The sequence below is a fragment of the Lissotriton vulgaris genome, chromosome 7 (genome assembly GCF_964263255.1).
Source record: "Lissotriton vulgaris chromosome 7, aLisVul1.2, whole genome shotgun sequence".
NCBI lineage: Eukaryota > Metazoa > Chordata > Amphibia > Caudata > Salamandridae > Lissotriton > Lissotriton vulgaris.
This window is the reverse complement of record NC_141695.1, coordinates 63,629,531-63,646,840: the sequence shown is the minus strand read 5'-3', so window position 1 is coordinate 63,646,840 and position 17,310 is coordinate 63,629,531.

The window sequence follows — 17,310 nt, the reverse complement described above, 5'->3', positions numbered from 1 at the left end:
CAAATTGGGATTGCGATTCGGTATTATGATGGGTTCTGTTTAGGGTCTCCCTTCCTTGCATTAAATCGCAGTGGTACGTGTGAATGTGTTGCAACCGACTATGCAGTTGCAAAACATTTGCAAAATACCACCAATTTCAAATTGGTGGTAACCTATTCGCAAATGGGAAGAAGTCCCCAAGGGACCCTTAACCCTTTGTGAATTTTTGTAAATTCATTTTTTCACGTACCACTGCCTACCCTTAAAATATAGAACACTTAATGTTTTGTTTTGAAACGTATCCCGCTTTTCTTTAAGGAACACAGGCTGCATTTCAGAAAAAATAAATCTTTATTTAAAAACAATCACTGACATGGTGGTCTACTGACCCTTGCAAGCCACCCTCCATAAGATTTTAATGATTCCCAATGGGCCGCAAACCAAGACCTATCTCATCGATTTTCATGAGGTAGGTCTATTTGCGACCAACTGGGGATCCAAATGAAATTCAAATGAGTTTCATACATTTGAAATTGCGAATTTGTGCAAAATGCACTTAAGAACTCGCTATTTCAGAGTTTCGTACATGTGGCCCTTCATCTGTGTTTAAAAGATATTAATGCTACATGAAGCGCTTTGAGGGTTCAAGCACCAACAACTCAGACTAAAGTTCTGCTTTTAATCAATGAGGACCATGTCATCGGCAAGCAAGCTCTCAGATGGAACCTTGATTTCAAGAAAAGCAATGCCATCCCATTGAGGTGTTCCCATAGGCCAGTCACATAGAGCTGATTAGCATGGTTGACGCGGTGCAGGGGTGACACAAAACAGCAGTTAGAAATTGAAATACATTCTGAGATTAAAATGGCAAATCAATATTTAGGTTGTGCTTAATTTTCATCATGTTAGTGTAAACCCTGATAATTGGGCTATACATATCACACAAAATTGCTGTTGTCCTTACACAAAGCTGATTACAGAATTTTCCCCTGTGGGGGATGTAGTTTGAGAAAATGTTGTCTTGTGTGAACTATGAAACTGAATGTAGTATACGTCTCAACCAATACAATAGCACCATTCACTGCATGGACAATACGTTGCTGGAATCCTAGGGGCTCATTTATGAGGCCTTGCGTCACTTTTACGCCGCCGGTGCGTCCCGTTTTGAGACGCACCAGCAGTGTAAAAAATGCGCCTTGTTGCGCCATATTTACAAAGTGACGCATTTAGGTAGATGCGTCACTTTCTAAACCCCTGCGCTACATTATACCTGCACCAGGTATAATGTATGCAGGGGGGCGTTCCCACGAACGAAAGGGTCGTAGAAGTGACACAGTGAAATCTATGAGATTTCACTGCGCCACTTCTAGGACTCAAATGCGTCAAAATGTTACGCCTGCCTCACAGCAGGCGTAAGACTGACGCAAGCCCTTTCACATAGGGCTTGCCCCATGTGAAAGGACACATTGCTGGAGTTGCGTCACTTTTGTGACACACTCCAGCAATGCGTCACTTTTGCGCCATACAGATACGTCAGAAATACTGACATATCTGTAACTCCTTGCGACATGATGCGTCATGCAGTAAATATGACGCATCAATCATGTCGCAAGGAGGGCGCACTGAGAAGTGACGCATTGCTGCTTTCACGCAGCGATGCGTCACTTCTCATAAATGAGGCCCCAACAGTCTATTATAAGTGAAAGCATACCCCACATACGATTTTGCCCATAGTTCACCACCCACTTGCAATATGCGTTTTAGAGGTGTGGGCTTTACTTTGAACCATGTCACTCAATGTATTGCTCCTTGGAAATTCAAATATGAGCTTAAAGCACCAGAACCTACCTTTTAAGATAAGGTTGCCTCTGTTGAGGCAGCTAAGTTAAGGGGTTTTGAGAAGATTGCATCTGACATGCGTAACACAGATGTACAGATGGAGGCTTTGCAAAGAATGCTTTTGTTTGACTCAGCCTGTGTACTAATCATACTCCATTTCTGGGTTGAGAATGCAGTTAAAAACTATAGGGAGATTAATTAAGCACACTGTACCTCAGAAGAGATAGAGAAATGCTATGCAAATACCTGTAATATGCAATACAATACAATATTACACAGCACAATTGATTACGATTTTGAGGATGATCAAACATGATGTGATGCAGGATTTCAGCCTGGTCTCACATTAAAGGTGCACTTGTGAAGTGAAGGAACCCTTGTTCTTTAATCATAACACTGGCTTTTATAAAAGGGAACCACCTTTAATGTCATCTAAAACACCACATTTCGATAGAATGAGGTGACCTATAAACTAATGTGCGCCCCTCTTCCCCTCCAAGTCCTTGAACTTCTCCACTGTTGCTCAGTAAAAGGATGTTTAACAACTAACAACCAAAGGTGGGGTTCTCCTCTGATACAGACCTCTGGCAAGCTATTTCATTATTTCATTTCATTATTCATTATATATATATATAATGTTCTCTACTTTGTCCATCCCAAACAGCTCATACGTCACTACCTCCTAAATTCGAACTATAACCAGAACATTTTCATTGCAATAAAGGCCTGCTTTAAATCCACAAATGTGGCCGCTTTCTTCTTCTCCATTGATGATGAACCAGGCCAAGTTCTTGTATTCACACTTACAAATATGTGATATCAAGAGATATCAAGAGACAGAAGCATTAACACTCATCAGCTCAGTTCACACATGCATCCTACACCTGCCAGCTCTGAAAAATGAAGACATAACACCTACAGCACAGTACATTGCCTCAAGAGACCCAAAACAGCACAAATGTCAACCTCTAGCAATTGCAATATAACTTAAAAGATTAGCCTGGGCAAGCTGAAAAATTCAGTTGAAGAAGTTCTTCGAGGGTACATCCAAAATACATAGGGGCAGATTTACAAGCCCCTTGCGCCTCTTTTGCGCCACCATTGCATCACTTTTGTGACGCAGCGGCGGCGCAAAAGATGCGCCATGGTGCGGGCTATTTATAACATGACGCATCTGGGAGATGCCTCACTTTGTAAAGTCCTGCGCCTTAAGGAGGCGTTCTGGTGCGGGGGGGGGGGGGGCGTTCCAATGCAGGAACGCCTCCTAAAAGTGGCTGAGTGAAATCTACAAGATTTCACTCAGTCTCTTTTAGGCCAATGCTACGTCAAAATCATGCGCCTGCTTGATGCAGGCGAAAGGCTTGACGCAGCATTAATAGAATGGGCACCCCAGAGCATTGCTGGACCTGCGTTGCGCATGCAACGCAACTCCAGCAATGAGATACCTTTACGGCACAGATGCGTGACACATCTGTGCTGTTTTTGCAATATGGTGCGCCGCATTGTAAATGCGGCGTATCATGGGTGGCGGGGGCATGGCGCACAATTACTTGCGCATCCCTGCTAATTTGCAGGGATGCACCAGTAATTGTAAATATGCCCCATAGTCTTCTCGTGGATAAAGCTGTTAAAATCATGGCTATTAGTGGCTTACCTATGATAAGGGCCCAATTTTCAACTCAATGCTTCCAATAGCACTGCATTCTACAGAATTTCCACAAATCCAGGGAAGGAAATGTTAGAACGACATATCCAGCTTTAGGCAGCCCTCTATAGCATACGCTCGCCTAGTCACCTTAAACGTCTAGCAGCAAATGCATCATCAAGTGAAACCCAGGACCTCCTTGCACTCATCATCTGTACCACTAAGGGCCTGACTCAGGGTTCGGACAGAACGTCCGCAGTATCACAAGTTCCGCATGACATAATGCACTAGTAATAGTGTCTATTGGAGATCCATCATGTTTGTGATGACCATGGTATTCAAAGGCTCTCAGCACAGCAGGGGAAACTCTCTAGCATGGATGTGGTTAAAAGTTCTCAACACTCCAAAGGCCTTTCCTGCAAGTGCACTAATCTGGGCATCAAAAGAAAGTTTCAAATCTGTCTCTTAACTCTTTTTTACTCTTCAACATTGCAACCCCTTTACTATCCTGCTTCATTCCCAATGTTTCTGCTCAGTTCTAGATAAATAACTCCCTTTAGTCTTTTCCAAGCTTAAACAATGAATCATTTTTACTGCCCACACATAATATGTCAATGTACTGTGAGAAACATAAGCAGTATTCTACAAATATTACTATAAATATTACAATTTAAGCAGATACATCTTCTGTAAATGAGCAAATCCCATCTGCCTTATGGCACATTATATGAAACAGCCTGAACCTTTAAACCTTTAAAGAAGTAAAAAAAAGGTTAAAGGCAGTATAAACATACATACATACAACAAATGGAACATTTGAAGACTTTGCTGTTCTAAAACGCAAAGGCAAGCTGACAAAAGAAGATAGATAAGGACAGAATCTCATGCTGACAAAATGCTTTATTTTTTTTTTTATTTTTTTTTTCTTTTTGTCCACATTAATCACTATTGATTCCAGATGTGGCCACCTACAAGAACACAACAGTCCGTCTCAGGTTAAAAACCAAGCAGGGTATAGATTGTAACAACACAAGGTTGAACACTACCCTCAGAAAGATATGCCTTCAGGGGCCACATAATGAGGAATCAAGATAGGAAGGGGTAAGTGCCACCACCACCATGCCCGGCTGATGGGGCTAATATAAACCAAGGACACCAAACAAGAGAGTCCGGGTATTCAGGTTCGGAAGCCCCAACAGTGAATAATCATTGGACCGGGGAAATAAAAAAAAAAAAAAAAACCCCGGGCTTCAGTTTACCCATACCAAACGGTGCCAAAAGGCTCTCTTAGCCCGGTTACCAGATCTTTCTAGATCTATTCTTGAAACATGTAAAACCGAGATCTGCCAATCTAAAAATGCAGGTGGTGTAACCTCTTTCCACTTTTTGCAGATCTCTCTCCGGGCAATCAAAGCAGCATAGAACAAAATAATTTTTGCCTGTCCTTGGACCTCAGGCAAGAGCCCAAAGATAACCATAGCCAAATCAAAAGTAATTATAGTTCCAAGAGCATCTGAGAGAAAACGGCCAATATCTTCCCAAAAAGGTTTTAGAGAGGGACATTCGAAGAACATATGGGCATCTGACGCCAACAGTGATCCACATTTTGGGCACATTACAGGGTTTCCGGGATTGAATTTCGAGAGCCTGAGTGGGGAGTAGTAGGCCCTATGCAATGTATATAGGTGGTTCCTACGTAACCAAGCTGGTTTTACAAACTCCCACAATGTTTTAAATGAAATGGACCACAACTCAGTCACCTTATGACCCGGTAGCGTAGAACCCCAAAGATGTTCTGGTAACAAAAAGTCGCCATCAAGTTCATCCAGCATCAAGTTGTACCACAAGGAAACTTCTTTCTTAGACGGTGGAGTGTCGACTAGCTGTGAGACCAGATAACTATAGCCTCCAATAGGAAACCTATTCAATAAAGATGGCCGTGCTAAGAAGGCTTGCGTCCAACCTGATATCTGAAGATATTTAAATCTTGAGAAGTTAGGACCCACTTTCTCTCTCAAGCACTCCCATGGGAGCAGGATGCCCTCAGAGAACAAGTCCCCCCAAACCAGCAACCCTGCATCTTTAATCGGAATCGCCAAGCTATCGCCCAGCCACTCCGGACTTTCCGGCAATCCCCATAAGGGAGTCTTATCGCAGTAATAACCTATTTTTAATGTGCCCATCAGTTTGGCCCATGTTTTGGATACACCCTGTAGGATTTTTAACTTAATTTTCTTAAAAAAGCGTTGATTTCCAAATTTAAATAATAAACCTGAATTACCTAAACCCTCCCCATCAATCAAGGCAGACAACAAGGCACCCACCCCCGAATCTAATGGCATCTTTAAAAGCATTCTAACATGCGATAATTGAAAAGCCCAGGCGTAGAGCTGGAGGTCCGGAGCCACCAACCCCCCTTTCTCTCTACGCCTCCTAAGTTTTTTCCAGGAGATCCGCGATTGTTTCCTGTTCCAGATAAAAGATGTAATGTCGGACTGTAACTTCGCAATCATGGCAGATTCAAAGTATAATGGTATTGTATTAAATAAAAAAGAAATTTTAGGTAGGATGGTCATTTTAACTAAATTAACCCTTCCTAAAAGAGTTAATGGAAGCATTTCCCAAGAACGCATTAACTGGCGGCAATGCTTTGCTACAGCAGAAAAATTAGATGTAACTAGATTGTTTATATCCTTCGGGATATTTAAGCCCAGGTATCGCATTGAAGACCCTGGCAAGATGTTAGTATCGCCGATGTCATCATTCCAAACCAGGACTTCCGTTTTTGCAGCGTTCACCTCATAGCCCGCTATATCCCCAAACTCCTGAGCTATTAAAAGAGCTTCTGGGAGTGCGGATTGTGCATTAGATGTCAAAATAAGCACATCGTCCGCATAGAGTGCAACTTTACGCTCCCAGCCATGATATACAAAAGGCTTAATATTTAGGGCATCCCTCAAGCGTTGTGCTAGGGGCTCGATGTATAAATCAAAAAGTAAAGGGGAAAGGGGACAGCCCTGCCTTGTCCCTCTAGAGATATTAAACGGATCCGAAAGTACCCCATTAACCAGGACTCGAGCAAAGGGCCTTTTGTACAAAAGTTCAATAGTGCGCCGAAAACCCTCCCCGATGTTAAATTTCACCAAGGCCTCCGCAAGGTAGATCCAATTTACCATATCGAAGGCCTTGGTGGCATCCAATGTTATAGCTGCCAAGGGGAGGGACGCGGTCGTGGCCATATCAATGGCCCCAATAAGATCGTAGGTTAACTCGTACAGCTGTCGTCCTTTTACGAACCCCTTCTGGTCCTGATGTAACAACTCAGGAGCAACCCCTGCCAACCGCCTGGCCAATATTGTAGTAAATATCTTATAGTCTACATTAAGTATAGAAATTGGCCTATAGGACCCGCATGATGTGGCAGGCTTGCCCGATTTTAAAATTAGCGTAATGGAGGCACCATTCCATGACTCAGGGGGAGAATGACCCTCTATCAAGATGTAGTTAAATAGAGCAACCAACAGAGGTGTTATCTCTTGCTCCAGAAGTTTAAACATTTCAGCCGGGAGACCATCCGGTCCTGAAGCTCTGCCTTTTTTACTGCTCCGAATGGCAGTCCTGACCTCCTCCTCTGAAATGTTTCTATCTAGAAGCATACTTTTCTCGGCAGATAAGGCAGGAAGAGAGATTTTACTAAGCCACTGTTTGGCTAAAGCAGGGTTAATGGATTTATCTTCATGATATATCCCGTTAAAAAAATCTCTAAAGGCAGATCTAATACCTTCGTCTGAGGAGATTATAGAACGTCCAGAAGCTATTTTGGCAATGTTGTTCCGAGCCTGCTCTGTTTTGGCCTTCCATGCCAATAGCTTACCCGCGCCCTCCCCATACTCAAAATGCGCCAGCCTACTGGCCTCCCATCTCTGCTGAATTCTCCTACCAAGAACTGTCCCCAGAGAGGATTTTAAACTCAACAATTTCTCTCTAAGCGGCTTGTATACAGCCTCAGACGGGGTTGACAGTAAATCGATATCAGCTTGGATCCTAACTATCTCTGCCTCGATGGTAGCGACCTCCTCCCGGTATTGTTTAGCACGGAAAGACACTTTCCCTGTGATCAGACCTCTCAAACATGCTTTTAGGGAGTCCCAAACAACATCCAAGGCAGCTGAGCCAACATTAATGCTAATAAAGCTTTGGACCTCAGCTTTGAGATAGGAGACATCCTCAGAGTTCGTAAGGAGAGAGCGATCAAAGGACCAACATCTTGGAACTATTCTAGACGACCCTTTATACACCCAAAAAATCGCTGAGTGATCTGACAGGTGTAGGGGAAGGTAAATAATAGATTTTACAGCATCGGTCAAACTTTGGCTTATCAGCACAAAGTCGATCCTAGACTTGTGGTGGTACTTATAGTTCCTAAAAGAAAGACCCTGCTGCTTTCCTGATCTTAATCTCCAGATATCTACATAGGCATATTGCCTCATAGATGCAAGAAGAAATAACCTGGATTTGGAAGGAACCAAGGGGCGGCTGCTAGGAGATTTGTCCAAACAAAGATCCAAGACAATGTTAAAATCTCCTGCCCATATGATAGGATTTGGACATGACAAAAGATGGAACACAATAGTCTCCAAAAAGGAGGGATCGTCTATATTAGGGCCATAATAGCCGACTAGAGTGTACTGGGCATCGGCAATACAGACCGTAACAATTGCCCATCTGCCACACGGGTCGACAATCTGCTTTATCATCCTCGCTTTAAGTTGTTTTTTAAAGATAATCGATACTCCTCTGATATTAAGATTTTGCGAAGTGGAGACTGCAAAGTCAATCCACCTCTTTTTATTAATCTCTGCCGTAGATTCAGCAATGGTCAAGTGGGTTTCCTGGAGTATTATTATCTGAGCATCAGAGTCACGCAGATATTGCCAGATTTTATTAGCTCTTGGTTTAGAACGCAAACCATTAACGTTCCAGGAAATGATTTTAATATCTCCCATGAAGAAAAACCATCCGCCTTACCCCTATGACCATTCTATATTTAAACTAGCACAATGAAGATGCCAGAACGGACCACCATAAATACAAATGAACTAAGACTTGAAAAATGAGGATTTTTTTTGTTTCTTTTCTACCACCCACCCCACCCACAAACCCCTGTGCCCTTTTCCCTCACCTCCCCCCTCCCCATGGAGAACCCTTGCTATATCTAATCGGAAAATTCCAGTAGAATAGCACCCCTCCCTGCGCTCCTGCCAGAGCCCCCCTACCTCTCTATTTGTGCCTAAAAACAAAACGGAGACCAACATTTAAAGATGTCAGCACCATATATAAATAGTGAAATACACACTCTAATTTGTGTTTTTCCTAAACCCATTTCTTATTTTCCTTCTGTTATTTATGTATTTTACACAGAAATGTATTTTTTTTTTCTTTTTTTTTTTTCTTCTACCAAACTTATTTTACTACTGACCCTATTCTGTGTATTGATGCTTACCCATACCCTACTCCTGATACACAAGAACTTACTCGGGATCTCCTAGGATTTGCTACCCAATGATAGTAAGAGCTCGTCGGCCGCCTGCACAGATCTTAAATTAAACATTTTATTATTGTGCATAACTTTCAAAGCTGCCGGGAACATCAATTGCGCTGTTGCCCCCAGCCCCCTAAAGGCATCCAAGCGCCTCCCAAATTCCCATTGTTTTTCAAGTGTGGTGCGTGATAAATCGGATCTTATTAGGAAGTCAAATCCTTTACCTTTCAGTGAACGCTGTTTCAGGGCAAGATTTAGAATATGCTCCTTCAAAGCATACGTATGGAAATTCACTAGAATTTTGCGTGGTTTAGTCCTTTGGGGGTTACGTCGAAAGGGGTCCCTATGGACTCGTTGGATATCAAGGGCAAGATCCTCCACTGAGTGGGTTAGGGACAAAGACTCCTTTAACAGACGGACAATAAATTGCTTAATTTCGGACCCTTCAGAGCCCTCCGGGACATTAAGAGTGCGGATATTACTTCGCCTCGAGTTGTTTTCCAACGATTCTATTCTATCAGCTAAATCCATATCCATTTTTTTTAGTTTAGAGATGTCATCTTTAGCCTGATCCAAGTGAACCGTTAAAACTGCTACCGTCTCTTCCAGGGCTCCGGTTCTGGCAGTAAGACCATCTATCTTATTGTCCAGCAGCTCACAATAGTTCCTAATCTCCAGCTGATTAGCCGAAGACTCCTCAAAACCCTTTTTTATGTCTTGAGACAAAGAAGAAAACATTACTGCCAAGGGATCTAAAATAGCAGCCTGCCCGTCTGTTGGAGAGGTAGATATCTGCACTGAGGGCCCTGGATGTACATTTCCAGGTAGACCAACCCTACTAGGGCCCCCGTGGGTATAGCCAGTGTTTGCTGATCAGGAAAATCATCCTGCAGACCCACCTGAGAATCAGGGCTAATAGGATTAAGGACTGAGACAGATGAGCCAGGCAAGAGGGCTAACGCCATGACTGTTGACACTGGGCCCAAAGCTCCCTCGGAGGAGGACAGACAAATTTGATTAGGAGAGAGGGCAACATCAGATGGAGGGGTCACAGTCTCACACCCAGGCAATGCAGAAAATGCAGGCAATGTAGCAGGTAGTGTAGCCATCTTAAGAGTATCCTCCCCTAAGTCAAGCACCTGTGGGACAACCTTAAAATAGGAACGGAGCGAAGGCGTAACTTTTAAGCCCGTGCCCGGGTTACCTCCAAGAATTCTAGAGGATTTAGAAGATCTTAGACTCTTTGCTTTGACTTTTGTAGACAAATAGGATGAGGCCTTCTTTTTCACCAACTCCGACCTGCTTGGGAGAGTAGGAAGATCATCCACCTCAACTTCCACAATTACTTCCTTAGGCACTTCTTTCTTCCTTCGCCCTCGACTGCCTTTTACTTTATGAGGCTTAGGAGAGGAGAGGGGTAAAGCTAAATGTTGCACACTTTTTTTAGCCCCTTCATCCCAACCCCTCCCGGGAGACACCTCAGTACCACCTTCCGCCGTGATTTCAGGCAAAGAGACAGGCACAACCTCAAACACAGTTTCTTTGAAGCTGCTATCTCGCCCTTGCGCCACACCGGACTTGCCCCCAACTGCTGGAATCAAATTTCGCACTCTCCTACCCCTCCGCAACTCCAGGGCGGCCACCACCCACTTCTGCAGCCCCGGAGAAACCCGGGGGCGCACTGGCTCAGGTCGGCAAAACAAACTGAAGTCAAACCTCCCTTGGGGCTCCAGACGATCAATGCAGCCTCCTCCGTTTCTCAGCGTTGAATCCGGCATGGAAAGCAGACTCCGCCCCGCCTCCTCGAGCAATCCGAGCTAGGAAACACCTGGGAAGCTCGAGACACTGCAAGACACTGCAAGAGCCAGCACGCACTCGGGACCCTCAATCCGCCGTCTCCTCACCGGCACCTCTCCGACAGAAACTCCGTGTTGGCCAGAAACACAGTAAAATCGGCACCTTCAGTAAGTGGTGTCACGTCTGTGACAGGAAAGGCTCAATTACAGGAGCGCAGGTCACGGAGTACTGCGGCGAGTCAGCCGACCGCCGCCATGTTCTCCCCTTGGTAAGCAATTTCTTACCGATCAAATATTGATTAATACTCAGAGGATGCTGACAAAATGCTGTCTCATCCCAACGACAGTGTACCAGCCAGCTTCAAGTACATGACAGACACTACAAGACACAACACAGTAGTACTGCACAGCGTTGGGGAGGAGCAGTCTGTAATCTTAGTGACATGGAGGTAGGGGCCAATATAGAGTCATGGTCCTCTCCCACGCAGCCTTTGAGACCACAAAAAGGTGATGCCATAAAAGATGAGCTGTGGCAGCTTGAGCTGGACCTCTTCTTGTGGGGCAGGATCTAGTGTGCTGATCATACGGTTACCCCCACCTGTAATGCCAAATGCAGGATTTAAACTGATGGAAAAAATGCCAGGTTAAGGTATTTTTGATGGTTAATAAACATGAGCTTAAACATTTAATACAACCATCTGTTGCTCTCTCAAGACTGTAAGAGCCTAATTATGTATTAAAATGATAGTACCTTAAGTTTACTTTAGTTAGCTAAACCTGTTCAAGTTCCAGAGAGTGCATCATTATTTTGCTGTGGACAACATGTGCACCTTCATATTTCATTGTGCATTCAGAAAATCATTTAAATTCAGCTGCAAACCATTGTCTCAATTTCAATATAATAACAATTGGTTTCATTAGATTCACTGGGAAACATGTCAATAATATTTATGTGCAAAAGCAACTCATTTTTCTCTTGCCTTTTGGATTAATAATCAAACCACTTCTTATGTGATGTGCAATTAAACAATGAAAATATTGTATCAACGAGAAATGCTTTTAATATTACTGATTGGTTTGCTGCACAATTAACATCAGGGCTACTTTTACATAATGTTTTGCTATGAAAATCGTTTGCTTCCTTTGTCCAGAACATTGTAAAAGAGCAAGGGGCAGATTTACAATAACTGGCGCATCCCTGCATATCAGCAGGGATGCAGCAGTTATTGTACGCCATGCCTCCGCCACCATGGATGCCCCACATTTACAATTCACGTGTTGATGTACTTCATGTAGAAACGCCGTCATTCGAGTGAGATTGTGTAAATACACACCGCTTCCTACAGTCATTCATTTGTACTCAGACAGATCCTAGCTGAAGAATTAAGCATAGGAAATCAATTTTCCTACATTACAGAAAATACCTCTGCAGCAGTAACCATAGATCCTGTGTATGGTACTAGGCAGCTGCCCACTATAATTATTAAGAGTCATTTTGTCAGCCACAATTTTTTCTCGTCCTGAAGATGGTCTGATGGATTACAGCCGAACAGACCAAAACGTCGACCTTATCCTCTATTCCCAAGAAATGTTGTCATCCTGGAGCAATACACATTCTCATCAAGGGCCATATGTATGAAGGAACCCATTTGCAAATCTCAAATAGCGATTTTCAAGAAATCGCTGTTTGAGATTCGCAAATTGGTATGTATGTAGAAAATCACATTTTTTTTGCGAGTTCTTAAAATTCCATAATTACGATTAGCAAATTGCAAATCGCAATTATGGAATACGTTCCCATTCATTTCTAAGGGCCAGGAGGCCCATACAAATGAATGGGAAGTTATTCTCAATTCGCGATTCGCAATTTGAGAATCGCAAATTGAGAATAATTTCAAGGGTGCAGGGGTGTCCAAAGGACACCCTGTTGCACCCCTGAAATTAGCATGGGTGCACATGTGGTGCACATACATGCCCTAAGGGCATGTATGTGCTTCACAGTGCACTTTGAAAAATGCCAAAAAGTGCATTTTTTAAAGAATTCGTAAATTACCACCAACTTGAAGTTTGTGGTAATTTGCGATTCCTAAAGGTCAATTTGCAAGTTTTTTTTGCTTCATACATTACATTTAAGGAATCGTAAAATTTGCAATTCCTTAAATGCAATCGCAAAATAAGGAATCGCAAATTTTGTGATTCCTTATTTTGCACCCTAATTCTTTTATACATACCATTTAGCAAAAATGCGAATTTTGGCGTTTGCGAACCCATTTGAGCTTCATACATATGGCCCCAAGAGATTTGTTGTTTATGATTTAATTGGAATAGTTGTATAGTCATGTATTATTAGGTCCATTTGATTTTTACTTCTCTCCATGACTTTGTGCTGAATGTTTCTATCTACATGTACTCCATTTTTTCAACTAGTAATATATAAAATATGATATACTTTTCAAACTACTAGGTTCTCCCATGTTTTTGATGTAAAAGTTTGTTGTTGTCTAATGACACTTTGGCGTTTGTTCCGTTAGGACTAACCGCCTGATTTATCTCTGAATAACTTGAGCCTGATGTGAATTAAATCCCTTGTCGGCTCCTTTTACCATTTATATTGTCACCCAAGCCTCCAAGGGTATATTGGGTTCCCTAAACTATTCATTGCTTTACAATGCGGCGCACCATGGGGCAAAAACGGCACAGATGTGTGACGCATCTGTGCCGTAAAGACGACACATTGCTGGAATTGCGTCGCAAGCACGAAGCAGCTCCAGCAATGCTCTGGGGGGCCTATTCTTCCAATGCTGCATCAATCCTTACTCCTGCTTCAAGCAGGTGCAGGGTTTTGACGCAGCAGAGGCCCAGAAGTGGCTGCAGTGATTTGCAGATTTCACTCAGCCACTTTTAGGAGGCATTCCTGTGCTGGAACGCCCCCACCACCCCCATGCAGGAACGCCTCCTTCTGGCACAGGGCTTTACAACGTGACGCATCTCCCAGTAGCAAGGCGCATCTTTTGCGCCACCGCTGCATCACAAAAGTGACGCAATGGTGGGGTCAAAGAGGTGCAAGGGGCTTGTAAATCTGCCCCCAAGATTTTTCAGTCAATTCATTCCTGCTGCCTGGTTAGAGGGGGCGAGATGCTCGTGAGACATCCTGTATTTAGGAGCCAAATACTAATATTTGATTGATCAACAGTAGTGCTTTGGCTTACCTAATTTCTTAACAACACATTGCATTATTGCATTTCTTATGGTTTGTGGCTTATGATAATTCCCTAACTAATTAACCTTTATTTTATGTAATGATACTAAATAATCTACAAATATTGAGAACTGGAAAACCTTGTTTTGCAGAAGTTCCTAATGGTCCTAACTGAGGATTTTCCCTTTCCTTGCCATTCACCCTCCTTAATTAAGTAGTGGTGAAGCAAGATAAATTGATATCTAACATTCCTTTATCCTCTGCATAAAAAACTGTCAATCTAGACTTTGCCAAAAGTCAATTATTTCACTTACATTTGTCAAATTAGATTGGTGGACTCAGTCTTGCACCAATGTGACTTCTTTGACTGTGTGGCACTATCATCTTGCTTTATTTTGCATACAGTATGCATGCAAGTATGTCAATAGTTTTGAGTTGATGAAGGGAACATGAAAGCTGTCAATGAAGTTTCATAAGAAATGTTTCTTCAGTTCTTCTTGGAATTATAGGGGGTGCACGGCCATTGGCGTCGATTCACGAAAAGGCCAGGGGTATCGGAAGTGACATGACATGTTCTTTGATCTATTAATAATATCAGAGGAACTTATATCACATGATCGTTGACCTGATGACATTATAGAAAGTAATAATTGCAAAAACCCCAGATGATGGACAGAATGCATTCACCCCAGTACAGAGATCTCGGCCTAAATCCATCGTTTTTTTGCACTCCACCCCACCCCAGTTCAGACATGGCCATATGCAAATCAGTCTGACCCTGTGCCTCATGGGAACAGTCCAGCCCGAACTGCCAAGCCATGCCTTTCCTGGACCGGAAACAAGCTTCCCAGAACCGGTTTCTGGCATTCCAGCCGTTTTCAGCCCAGCTTGCTTAAATCCAGTGGTGTGGAGTGCATGGGACTCACTTCTGAGCATACCCATCCCACTCGGGGTGACAATTGCAAAAACCACAGATGATGGACAGAATGCAGAACAATGTCATACATTCACCCCAGTACAGAGATCTCGGCCTAAATCCATCGTTTTTTTGCAAACCACACCACCCCAGTTCAGACATGGCCATATACAAATCAGTCTGACCCTGTGCCTCATGGGAACAGTCCAGCCCGAACTGCCAAGCCATGCCTTCCCTGGACCGGAAACAAGCTTCCGAGGACCGGTTTCTGGCATTCCAGCCGTCTTCAGCTCGGCTTGCTTGAATCCAGTGGTGTGGAGTGCATGGGACTCACGTCTGAGCATACCCTTCCTACTCGGGGTGACAATTGCAAAAACCACAGATGATGAACAGAATGCAGAACAATGTCATACATTCACCCCAGTACAGAGATCTCGGCCTAAATCCCTCGTTTTTTTGCACTCCACACCACCCCAGATCAGACATGGCCATATGCAAATCAGTCTGACCCTGTGCCTCATGGGAACAGTCCAGCCTGAACTGCCAGGCCATGCCTTCCCTGAACCGGAAACAAGCTTCCGAGGACCAGTTTCTGGCATTCCAGCCGTCTTCAGCCCGGCTTGCTTGAATCCAGTGGTGCTAGCAGTTATTCGTGGTTTACTGTGCCAAAGGCAGACGACAGGTCAAGAAGGACTAGTAGGCATGTTTGATTTTGATCTAGGGCCTGCAGCGCATCATCCACTATGTGTAAGATTGCGGATTCCGTAATGTGGCCTAGTATGATTCCGGATTGGCAGTCATCCAGCAACTTGAATTTGGCGATGTGGCTGCTCAGTTGATGTTGTACACATTTCTCTATTAATTTGGCGAGTATTGGAATATAGGTTACCGGGCGAAAGTTATTTGGCTCTGCCAGGTTCGCTGTTAGTTTTTTGATGATGTGGAGGACTTGGCCTGCTTTTAGGCATTCCGGTAAGATCCCTTGAGGTAGTGAGGCATTTATTATCTTTGTTCATACTGGGACAACAATATGATTGATTCTTTTTAAGCATTTAGAAGGGAGGGGGGCATTGTAGTGGTTGTTAGGTTTGATATCAGAGAGAGTTTTGTCAGTGGTATTCTGGTCATATAGCTTGAAGGTTGCCCGTTGTGCATTGTTTTTCAATCTATCATGATCGTTTGTCTTGGTATCATTGTTTTGTTTTGGTGGTTGACTAGGAAGATTGTCGGCTGCCAACCTGAGCTCGCTATCTAGCGTGTTGACCTTTTCAGTGAAGAATGTAGAGAATTCTTCGCAGCTCAGTTGAGCTTTAGTGGTTTCTTGTGCAGATTTGGCCAACTTATTTGATTGTTGCTTTAACATCTCAAATAGTTTCCGTGGTCTGTTTTTGGTGCTTTCTAGTTCCGATCTAAAGAATTCCTTCTTGGAGTTGAGTCATTGATTTGGAGTAGTGTTCAGTGAGTTCGTTAGCGTTCAGCAAGTTGTTAGGTGGATTTAGTTCCTTCTCGCATCATGCTATTAGTAGCGCCATATTAGGGTCTTTGGTGTCCCGGGTCCACTTTTTTCGGTTTGACAGGCTGCGCGGTCTTGCTCTTTTTTATTGTGGGTATCAGGAAGGTTATGGCATGGTGATCTGACCAATCACAAGGAATAATTGATTGGACTGTGATATCTTTGCCCCTTTCGAGTGGGTTGGCTGTGTGTATGCTTGAGTAAGGTTTAGATCTGTGAAAAAGTCCTTAAGAGCGTGGATCTTTTTGTCATTATTGTCATCCCAGTGTAAATTGAAGTTGCCTTGGAATATGTAATTAGTGTGACTGTTAGAGTTGGCCGTGATGATCTTCATTAACTATTCTATGAAAGTAGCATTATTGCTTGGTGGGTGGTAAAGCGCATGCAGGTTACATCTTTGACTGCCCGCTATTCTTACATTGAGGCCTAGGTATTCAGAAGATTCGAACGATTCGTATTTGGTTGATTCTCTATATCCAAACGGTGTGTGCAGGCTATACCGCCATATGTCGTATTTCGTCTGTCTAATCTCATAATGTTATAACGTGTGGGCACCAGAAGATCCATAAACAGGGAGGAGGATTCCATAAGCCATGTTTCTGTTAGAATTTTTACGTCGATTTCCTGACTAACTATGAGGGCAGCGATGTCTGAAGCATGTTTTGCTGCGGACCGAAAGTTGAGCAGGAGGCATAGTAGTGGTTTCCCTGCATTGCTAGAGTTCATTTCTTGAGTATTGGTGGTTAGCTGGACTTGTGGTAGATTTCCTATTCTTAGGCCAGGATTTTCTATTAGCATTGATCGGGACTGACTTAATTTCCTCCCCTCTGCTTTTAGCTTCCGGCTAATATGATCGCAATATGGTTAAGGTTTCATCGTCT